This window comes from Helianthus annuus, chromosome 11, assembly GCF_002127325.2.
Source record: "Helianthus annuus cultivar XRQ/B chromosome 11, HanXRQr2.0-SUNRISE, whole genome shotgun sequence".
In the NCBI taxonomy this organism is placed as follows: Eukaryota; Viridiplantae; Streptophyta; class Magnoliopsida; order Asterales; family Asteraceae; genus Helianthus; species Helianthus annuus.
Genome location: NC_035443.2, coordinates 27,697,858 through 27,707,594, shown reverse-complemented (window position 1 = coordinate 27,707,594; position 9,737 = coordinate 27,697,858). Strand labels below are relative to the sequence as shown.

General features: G+C 33.1%; 1 pseudogene; it reads right to left on the bottom strand.

Moving 5' to 3' along the window:
• Positions 1-1,148: 1,148 nt before the first annotated feature.
• Positions 1,149-1,976, bottom strand: LOC110887996 (annotated as a pseudogene).
• Positions 1,977-9,737: the final 7,761 nt, after the last annotated feature.

Sequence of the window (9,737 nt, the reverse complement as noted above, 5' to 3'; positions counted from 1 at the left end):
AGCAAGATTTCTAGAGAGAGAGAGAGAGATAACAGGTTGAGAGAGTTGTCTATGTCTTGGCTAACCTTCAGATTCTTGTCCCGGTTGTTTAAGTATTAACCAGATAGTTGGGTGCAATGTTACATTATCTACCTTCTATATTTCTCATTTACAAAAGACCCCTCTACTATTTATTAATTATATATCAACTAGAAATTATACCCGCGCTTCGCGATGAGATAACCTTTTTTTAAAGTTGCGTGTTCCGGGTGGTTGTTATAAAATTTAAACGTAGAAAAAAGGCATTTAACAACTATATATTTGAAAAGCACAAAAATGTATGTCATTGTAAAAGTGTATGCATTGAATACCCAAAAATAAATTCATAGGAAGGCGTTTATCATTTAATTTGACCTGACTGGTTTCAAAAAAAAAAATTTATGTCAAAACGTAAACCAACTAAAAACATACATAAAAATAAGCACGGAAACATATTATATTTGATTTGACATATTTTCAAATAAAATTTACGCGAAACATAAATCAACTTACCGACACGTACATAAAAATAAGCACGTAAGAAAATAGTGTTTTATTTAAGTTAAAGAATGGTACGGCACGCGGCGGTGTCGAAACGTATAGTGGCTCAGATTTATACCGTCTAATGAAAATGTATTAAATTTTGACCCAACTCGTTTCGGAACAAAATTTACGTCAAAACGTAGAACAACTGAAAACTTAATGTATCCAAGCAGACTCATTTCCGGGGAAAAAATAAAATTTATTTCAAAACATAACTTGAATTCATATCACATGTAACTAAATCTAAACACATAAAACTTGATTACAAAATTATTTAGAAAGTTAAAGGGTTGTCAGTTTCAATGCTAAAAGTTGAGAAAACAAAAAAAATATATTTAAATGTAAATCAACTTAAGTTTATATCGACATGTATATAAAAATAAAGACGTAAAACTTGATTAAAAAGTATTTAGAAAGTTGAAGGGTTGTAAGAGTAATGCTGAAAATTAAAGGTTAAAATTAAAAAAAAAAAACAAAACCACAAAAAGACAAAAAAAAATCATGTTGAAATGTAAATCAACTTAAGTTTATATCTACACGTAAATAAAAATAAAGACGTAAAACTCGATTAAAAAGTATTTAAAAAGTTAAGGGTTTGTAAGAGTTAATGCTGAAAACTAAAGGTTAAAATAAAAAAAAAAAAAAAAAAAAAAAAAAAACCTCCCAATTCATCCAACTTGCAAATGTATATATGTATAATATCCCCCTCTTGTTGAAATCCTTGACCGCAAGGATAACATCAGATGATAAAATCTGAAGACCTTGCTCGGGTTCATCAATTTCATAATGAATGCTAAAAAATCTTTTATCAACTGTTCCTTTTGTTTCCTTTCCGTACCATGAACCCATTTGAAATTACCGAGCCAGTTATAGATGTGGTCATGAGTTCAGCCATATACTAAGCAACTTAATCCCACCGTCATGAAGACGAGGAATGCCAACTTCAAGAGTTTTCATCCAATCCATTAGAAAACACTGACATATGCTTCTGCTACGAAAAACACACACTATATCTACAACTCCAAGAGCTTGTCGAACTGATTCCTTTTTAAGAAGTGTTTCTATGTTTGACAAATCATCGCGCAAGCTTCCAATTATTATAATATCATAATAATTGATCGTGCCAGGACCGCAATAGAGATTACTGAACTGAAAATTACAACGCATATGAGACTGTTCCATCAGTGCCACGCGGCTTTATTGCAAATTCACACAATGGTCGATCAAGTTGATGCATTTATGTCAGGACACCTTAATATCCCCATCTCCAACGCATAATCTGTATAAGCTTTGTAATTAATTAGTGGATAAGTGAGCACAGTTCCATTGGCAAACCCCTTTAAGTTTATGTGCATTCTTTCCTTAACTTTGTTTCCTTGGCGAACCAGAGCAGCAAAAGCAGGAACGGCCAGCATATATACAGTTGTATAAACATCATTGTTGGTTCAGGCCCCACACTCAAAAACACTCACGTAAGTATGTATATGAAAGTAACTTTGCATAAAGTAAATGGAAATGAAAATCACTGTATTCAATAAACAAATGGTACAATTAAAAGACCTACTGCTACTCCCGATTTATAATTAAAAGAACAAATAGAAACATGCATAATAGACCACGTACTCCTGCTTTGGACCAACAAACTCGGTCTAACACTTAGACCATTTCTTCATTAACTCGTTAACTGATTAAAAACCCATTTAGACCCAATCTGTTGCTGACTCGAATCCATAGCTTCGACTGGTTTCCTACTACCCGACTTTGACCCGACCCATCAAGATTAACCCAACATTGTCTACAAGTTCAGGATGCTCAATGCTTATAAAAAGTCAAATAGGTCATCACTGACACCCTATTCATCATGGCGAATGTCTCTTTTATCAGAGCTGTAGGTAAATTTACATACAGTAGATTTGATGCCTTGTCCCACCCATACTCGTTCCAGACAAGAGCTAAGTTCTCTCCAATTTTGAATGGACCTTTCATAGAAAAAACAAGCTCACTACTACCACCCGGTCCCTGTTTAACCTGATAACAACCACTACTAGAAAACTACTAGTATTCCCACGTTAATTTCCGTGGGAAATCCGTGGGTAACTGCCTTTACCCACGGATTTCCCACGAAAATGGTCTATGGGAATTCTGCTCGCGGGTACTTTTTTCCTGAAGCATTTCCTACGGATTTTCCTACTCTTTTCCCACACAAATGTTTCGTTAGAATTCTCCTACTTATTTCTCACGGAATTAATTTCCTTAACTTTCCGACGCATTTCCCACGGAATATTTATTTTTTAATATTTTGTGTTTAAATCAATTATATTTGTTTTTATTATATATATTTTATATATTTTAATTTTCTTACACAATTCCTACGGAAATTTATTTTCTTTCTACACAATTCCAACGGAATGTATTCGTTTTTCCTACATAGTTCCTACGAACGAAAATAGACCGTATTAAGGCCTGTATGGATTCCTACGACTTTTCTACGGAACTATTACATTTATTATTTTCCTACAGATATATGACGAATTTTTAAAAGGAAACGTATTTGGTAGGAATTGCGTCAGTATTTTCCTACACATTTTCTATATATATATATATATATACATAGAGTGGGGATCCTACGGAAAGTGTGTTTTTCCTAAAAAGTGTAAAAAGTCATAAAACACAATAATTTCGGGCATAAAACACACCTAAAACTCACAAATAATAGAATGAATATTACTAAAACACCATATTCAAACTCTAATAGTCCATAAAAACTTCAAACACACCATCGTAGAACTATGAATATAAAACACACAATGCTAAACAACATAAAACACAATAATATTTGTCATTCCACAATCAGAGCCTTAACATCTAAAACACAACACAAAACCTACATACATGATGTTTTTGTAATCTTCGTCATATTATTTGTGGTTTTTTGGTGTGTTTTATGGTTGACGTTATGGTGTTTTATGACTTTTTACACTTTTTAGGAAATTTGAACTTTCTGGCCAACTCCTATCCTATATATATATATATATATATATATATATATATATATATATATATATATATATATATATATATATATATATATATATATATATAGGATTAGGTTCAAACGTGAACAAATTTCCTAGCGTGAACCGCGTGAACTGATCTGAACCATTGATTTCATATCTATTTGATAAGGGTAAGATTATAACTTCATAAAAATATTGAATTTTAATTATTATCTTATTAATTTTAAAAACTTATCATGTCTTCAGTTACAATTTTGACAACAATGACATTTATAGAATCGTACACAACCTCCATATAGAATCTTCAGTTACAAAATCATATCATATATTTCATAATCTTTTTTAACAAACATCCATCACTTACAGTTATATCTTTTTTTCTTTAACGACATGTCATGTATTATATTGATGGAAAAAAGGTCCACAAAGACATAAGCAACATTTCTGTTTATTGGAAAAATCTAAACATGAAAACCGTACACATGTGTACTTATCTGCTATTACCGTTGTACACAAGTGTACTTGCATTTTTACATCACAAGTACTCATGTGTACCTACTTTAATTAAATTTAATACACAGCACACACATTACGTACATTAACAACCTGTCAAGTACTTTGACAAACCAGAAAACCATACTTATACGCAATAAACTTTTATTCCACTGTTTCAAAAAGTAACAAAATACCAAACCATCAAACTGTACTGAGTATGTCAATCACCACATTTGCGTTAAATAACTACATTCCAAAAATTAAAACCAAAAAACGTTAACTATTGTCAACCAATATAGACGTACTAAAAACGACCTATTCCGTTCGCTTTTTCATGTTCAGCTGCTTCATCCAATACGCGTCTGCGGTGCTTGTTGGCCTCTGAAGTAACTAGCTTTATTGCGTACTTTTTCCTCAAACGTGTCAACGTCGCCTTCTTCTCCTTATGGGATAGTGGGAAGCCACTATCCCACTTATCGGCAGTTATCCCGAATCACGTCTCCATATGCCTCATGACAAACACTCCGCAATCCACGGTGTTGTTGACTGTCTTCCATTCAAACCCCAACCTTACCACGTCCGCAATCTCAATTTCTGCACTCTTAGGATGATCCATCATCTTCAAATACTTACAGAAAATGTCTTTCTGAAACCAAAACATCATGTAATAACCAGTTACAATGTGTTCACTAACAGCTGAACTAGTTTTTGTATTTAAATGATACATACCACTTTGTAAGGCGTTGTCTTTTGGAAGAAGTTGTCGTCGTTGATCAGGTGAATGGGGCTTTCGCGAGCGTCCATGTTGTCAATTACCGTTATTGCGTTTCTTTCCATATCAAAGCACACCAAGTGAAAATGGTCGTGCTCAAGTATAGGAAAGCATATGACGCAATACTCGGACAAACTCGTTAACGATTCTTTTTGGTCAACAACCAAGAACATGGCACTTTTGAATTTCTCAACACGCCCAGCATCCCCGTGCTTCCCATTCCATAAGATATCCTCGTCCTGAACGCACAAATAACAACCAACTCACATTTGAATAATCGGCCATGCAAACTTTACCATAATCTTCACAATTATAATACAAAGTATCACTTACAAAACAATTTGTATGGCCGAACAATCGCGGCTTTGTTCCTTTTACTTTATCAGCATGCCCGAACATATTTGATCCGCTGATTCGATCCTTTTCCTCATAGTTGAGCATTGACGCAAAGCAATTTATTACTCCATCATTGATCCACCTACTTGGTTGTAAATCTATCATTTGAAAATGGTACAACCCAACGCCGCTTTCAGTTTTGAATACCAATTTTCTCCAAAAGAAGACAGTATGATTAATAATGTGTTCAGTTATCCGTATGTCCCGCAAAGAACAAGCATACAAGTACATATGTAACAAAGCACATACACATGAGTACACAGCTTTAATCTTGCAATCTAAAGAATAAATTTAAACATTTTTTACCACTAATACAACTACCGAGTACACATCACATTTCAACCTTACCCCAAATCTTACATTTTGGGTAAATTATATACAACTCTGAGTTTTTTGAAAGTCAAAAAAATGCACCAGGTCACAGACCTTTATAGCCATTCATGGTGTACACATGTGTAACTCTTATGTGTGTATTTTAGTACACATGTGTATAATGTACAAACTATATCGTACACATGTGTACACCATAGTTCCAGACATGTTCTTCAACATAAATTGATTGTTAGTATATTTCGTGGAATATACCAGCTTATACACGTGTGTACATTGACTAATCATGCAGTTTTCGAAAAGGAAAATGATCCTTACGCATTCATCCTCGCAACCTAGTTCAGTTCCGTTTCAACCGCATTTCTTTTCCATGTCTTTTGCTTTGGTTGGGCGACCCTAACATACAACAAAAATTATAAATACTAACATAACATATGAAAAAATTAACAATAATTCCAGATTAAAAGTACACATACTCAGTGTCGCTCGCGCAACTTGACAAATATCTCCATAAAACCCTCTCGTTTTGGTCCAACCAGGAGTCGATATTCACGGATCTGTTCATGAACGGAGACTGCCCATATTTCGAAATCTTTTTCTTCCGCTTTCCCATCCCTTTAGACTCCTCGACTTCCACCTCCTTTTCTATTACAAACTTTTTACTCAACATAATAAACCAACAAAACAGAAATTATCATATTACAACTATGTACACCGGTGTACATCTCGAATTAAACAACATACACATGTGTACTGATCGTTTCAACATACACATGAACCAACATTCCTACAATCTTTATAAAACAACAACAAAAACAAACATTCAAGACCTATTTCGAATTAACAGATTAACCCGAACTTTTTACATAAGATTTGTAACTAAACAAACTTCATACCAGAACATTCAAGCCCTAATTCTGATTGGTGTTCTTAGTTCATTAATAAAAGTAACTCAACATGCAACTACTTTCTAAAGCAATTAAAGAATAGGATTTTCAATGTGTACCTTTGACTCTTGGAGAAGAAGCTTTTTTTCCGGCGATTGACAATCTTCCGGCGCCGATGACCGTTTTTTCTCTTGTCGCCGTTGAGTATAGAGAGAGAGGGGGATTTAGATTATAATGGGGATATGATATTTTATTAAAGATATAGGGGATATTTCAGTAACAAAATAATAGGAAATCTTGGGATTTGATATTTTATTACGGAAATAATCTAGCAATCTATATTAAATGACTAATTAATCTATTTACAATTTTACCCTTTTGCTTTTAATAAAACAATAAAAACTAGCCTATTAATTACAATTATGCCACTAATTTAAATTATCAAGATCATATTAATCAACGGTCCAGATATGTTCACGCAGTTCACACCAGGGATGTTGTTCACGCTGGAACCTCACCCTATATATATATATATATATATATATATATATATATATATATATATATATATATATATATATATATATATATATATATATATATATGTCTTAAAAATAACATATATTTGTATTCCAAAAAAAATTATCCATTCCGTGAGTAATCTGTCGGAATTTCCAACACACTTCCTGCGGAATTAGTTTAGAAAAAACATATATTTTTATTAAATAATAAATCTTTATATTTTAATATCATTAGTTTTATTTATTATAAATATTTTTTTATGATAAATTGGATTTCTACGCATTTCCTACTAATGATTAAAATGAAAACAAATTTCGTAGGAATTACGTCAGTATTTTCCTACACATTTCCTACAGATATATAAATGTGTTTTAAAAATAACGTATATGTGTATTACAAAAAAAAATATTATCCATTCCGTGAGTAATCTGTCGGAATTTCCAACACATCCTACGGAATCAATTTAGAAATAACATATATTTTTATTAAATAATAAAATTTATATTTTAATATCATTAATTTTGTTTATTATGACAACTTTTTTTACAATAAATTGGATTCCTACGCATTTCCTACTAAGCGTTCAAATAAAAACGAATTCCGTCGAAATTCCGTTGAAAATTTCCGACACATTTCTTACGCATACCGATTACTACGAATTTCCGACTAATATTTAAAATGAAAACGAATTCCGTCGGAAATCCGTGGGAAATTTCTGACACTTTTCCTACGGATAACAATTTGTGGCTTTTTTGTCGCTTTTTTTGTCACAAAACTAAGACCCTTTCTTGTTTGTCGGAATTTCGTGGGAAAAGTGTCGGTATTTTCGTTCGTAGGAAATGTGTAGGAAATTTTGGTAGGAATAGTAGTAGTTTTCTAGTAGTGAACGGGGAATGTTCGTTGTTCCTTTCCATGTCACAAAAAAATAGTAAAACTCTGTTTTATGTAAATTTTCTAACTTCGGTCAGTAGAAACATAAAACTGATGAGATAGTAAGATCACCCAAGTTCATAATCCTATTAATGTAATATCTTGTAGCATAATGCTGGGCAATCCGTATATTCAAGTATATGCTATGCTGTTGGCCCCAATTGATCTTTGATCTCTAGAACATGAATCGAACTTGGATATAAACTAAATATCTGAATACATGAATGCTTTACAACTGGACATGAAACCCTAGTTATACTAAACTAAAATGTGCGGTTGTAGAGACTTGTCTTTTTACGAATGGTTGTGTCGTTGATCTTGTGGATGTGATTAAACATGAAGAGGCATGTCCCTTTCTTCTTTCCTTGCTGCCGTCGATCCAAAGGGTGCGACCCAAGGGACACATTGATTCCCTTGGGGTGTTGGTTGTCTAAGTTCTGTTTTGTCATCTTTGGTCCTCGAACTTCATAACTACCTTCTAAAATACTTTATACTAAATACTAATTAACCCTTGAACTTAAGGATATGTAGGGATTAGTAACTTAATATGCTAGTACTAGTAGTCTAGTAGGCATAAACTTTAACCCAACATGAGTATATATATTAAAATTATCATCAATGACCTATTTACAAATCATTCACCAATATCTATAAAAATAAAAACATTAAAAACATCTTCCATGATCATCAACCTACATTTTTGTCACATCTATCCTACTCAAAACACACAAGCCCATTAAAAATATCAGCTTTGTATCGTAAGAGTTCCATCAAGAGTTTTCACACCCCTTTCTAAGGCGGAAGCACGAGGTGTGATCCTGAAAGGTTCTCATTGCATACAATAGGTGAACATACTACATGAATGTAAAACAACTCCACAATGCCATTGATAGTTAATATCCAAAACAAAAGTTAAGTTTAAAGTTTACATCACACTTAAGATAATTGTTTGAAAAGTCAACAACTTCATTTCAAGAACAAATATCAAGGTTTTGTTCATTATATCTCCATAACGAAGCGGGATATAACGAGCAATGTTGGGTCAAATTAGAGAATGATGTTATCAATTATGGCGACCTTATTAGCAGTATTATTGTTCGTATGATGTAGCGAGTTTATTTTATATAGTTTATATTTTTCAGCGTCTTTATGTGGTTTTCCAAGCAAGGGGCGGCTTGCTTGGAGGACAAGGCTCAGGGGCTATATATAGAGTACTACACCTCACTTGGAGGGTGTGTATTTTGTGAGCCACCACCCCGGGGGAGCTCACCCAGGGTGGATCATTATCTTTGTATCTTTTTTATCAAATCAATGAAACTTTCTTTGCTACAATCATTAAAGTTTCAATCTTTCTTGTTTATTATCGATTTTCAATCTTTCTTGTTTATTATCGATTGTTATTGGCTCAAATCACCTGTCTGTCTCAGTATTTTTCACCGAACCAAGACTGAAACCGGATCGTTTCGGACCTATCATTTGGTATCAGTGCCTCGGTGGCTCGTTTCAGTTTCGGTTTTGATTGGAGCTTTACCAGAAAACCCGCCGGTGACGTAAAAGAAAGAGAAAGAAAGAAGAGAGAGACAAAGAAAGTTTCTCGGTTGTTTGGTTCCAGCGCCTTTATTTGTGTTTTGTTTAATCCAGCAATAATTTTTTGTTTGTTGATTCACGAAACACACAAGTGTGTGTGTTCTCTTTGAAAAAGAAACAGAGAAAGAAATAACAAATGGGAAAGATAATAAAGATGGTGTTCATTGGATTTGAGTAAATGATGTTTAACGTCTTTATATTTATTGGATTTGTTTGTTTGCTGGTTAGTTTATTGTGGTT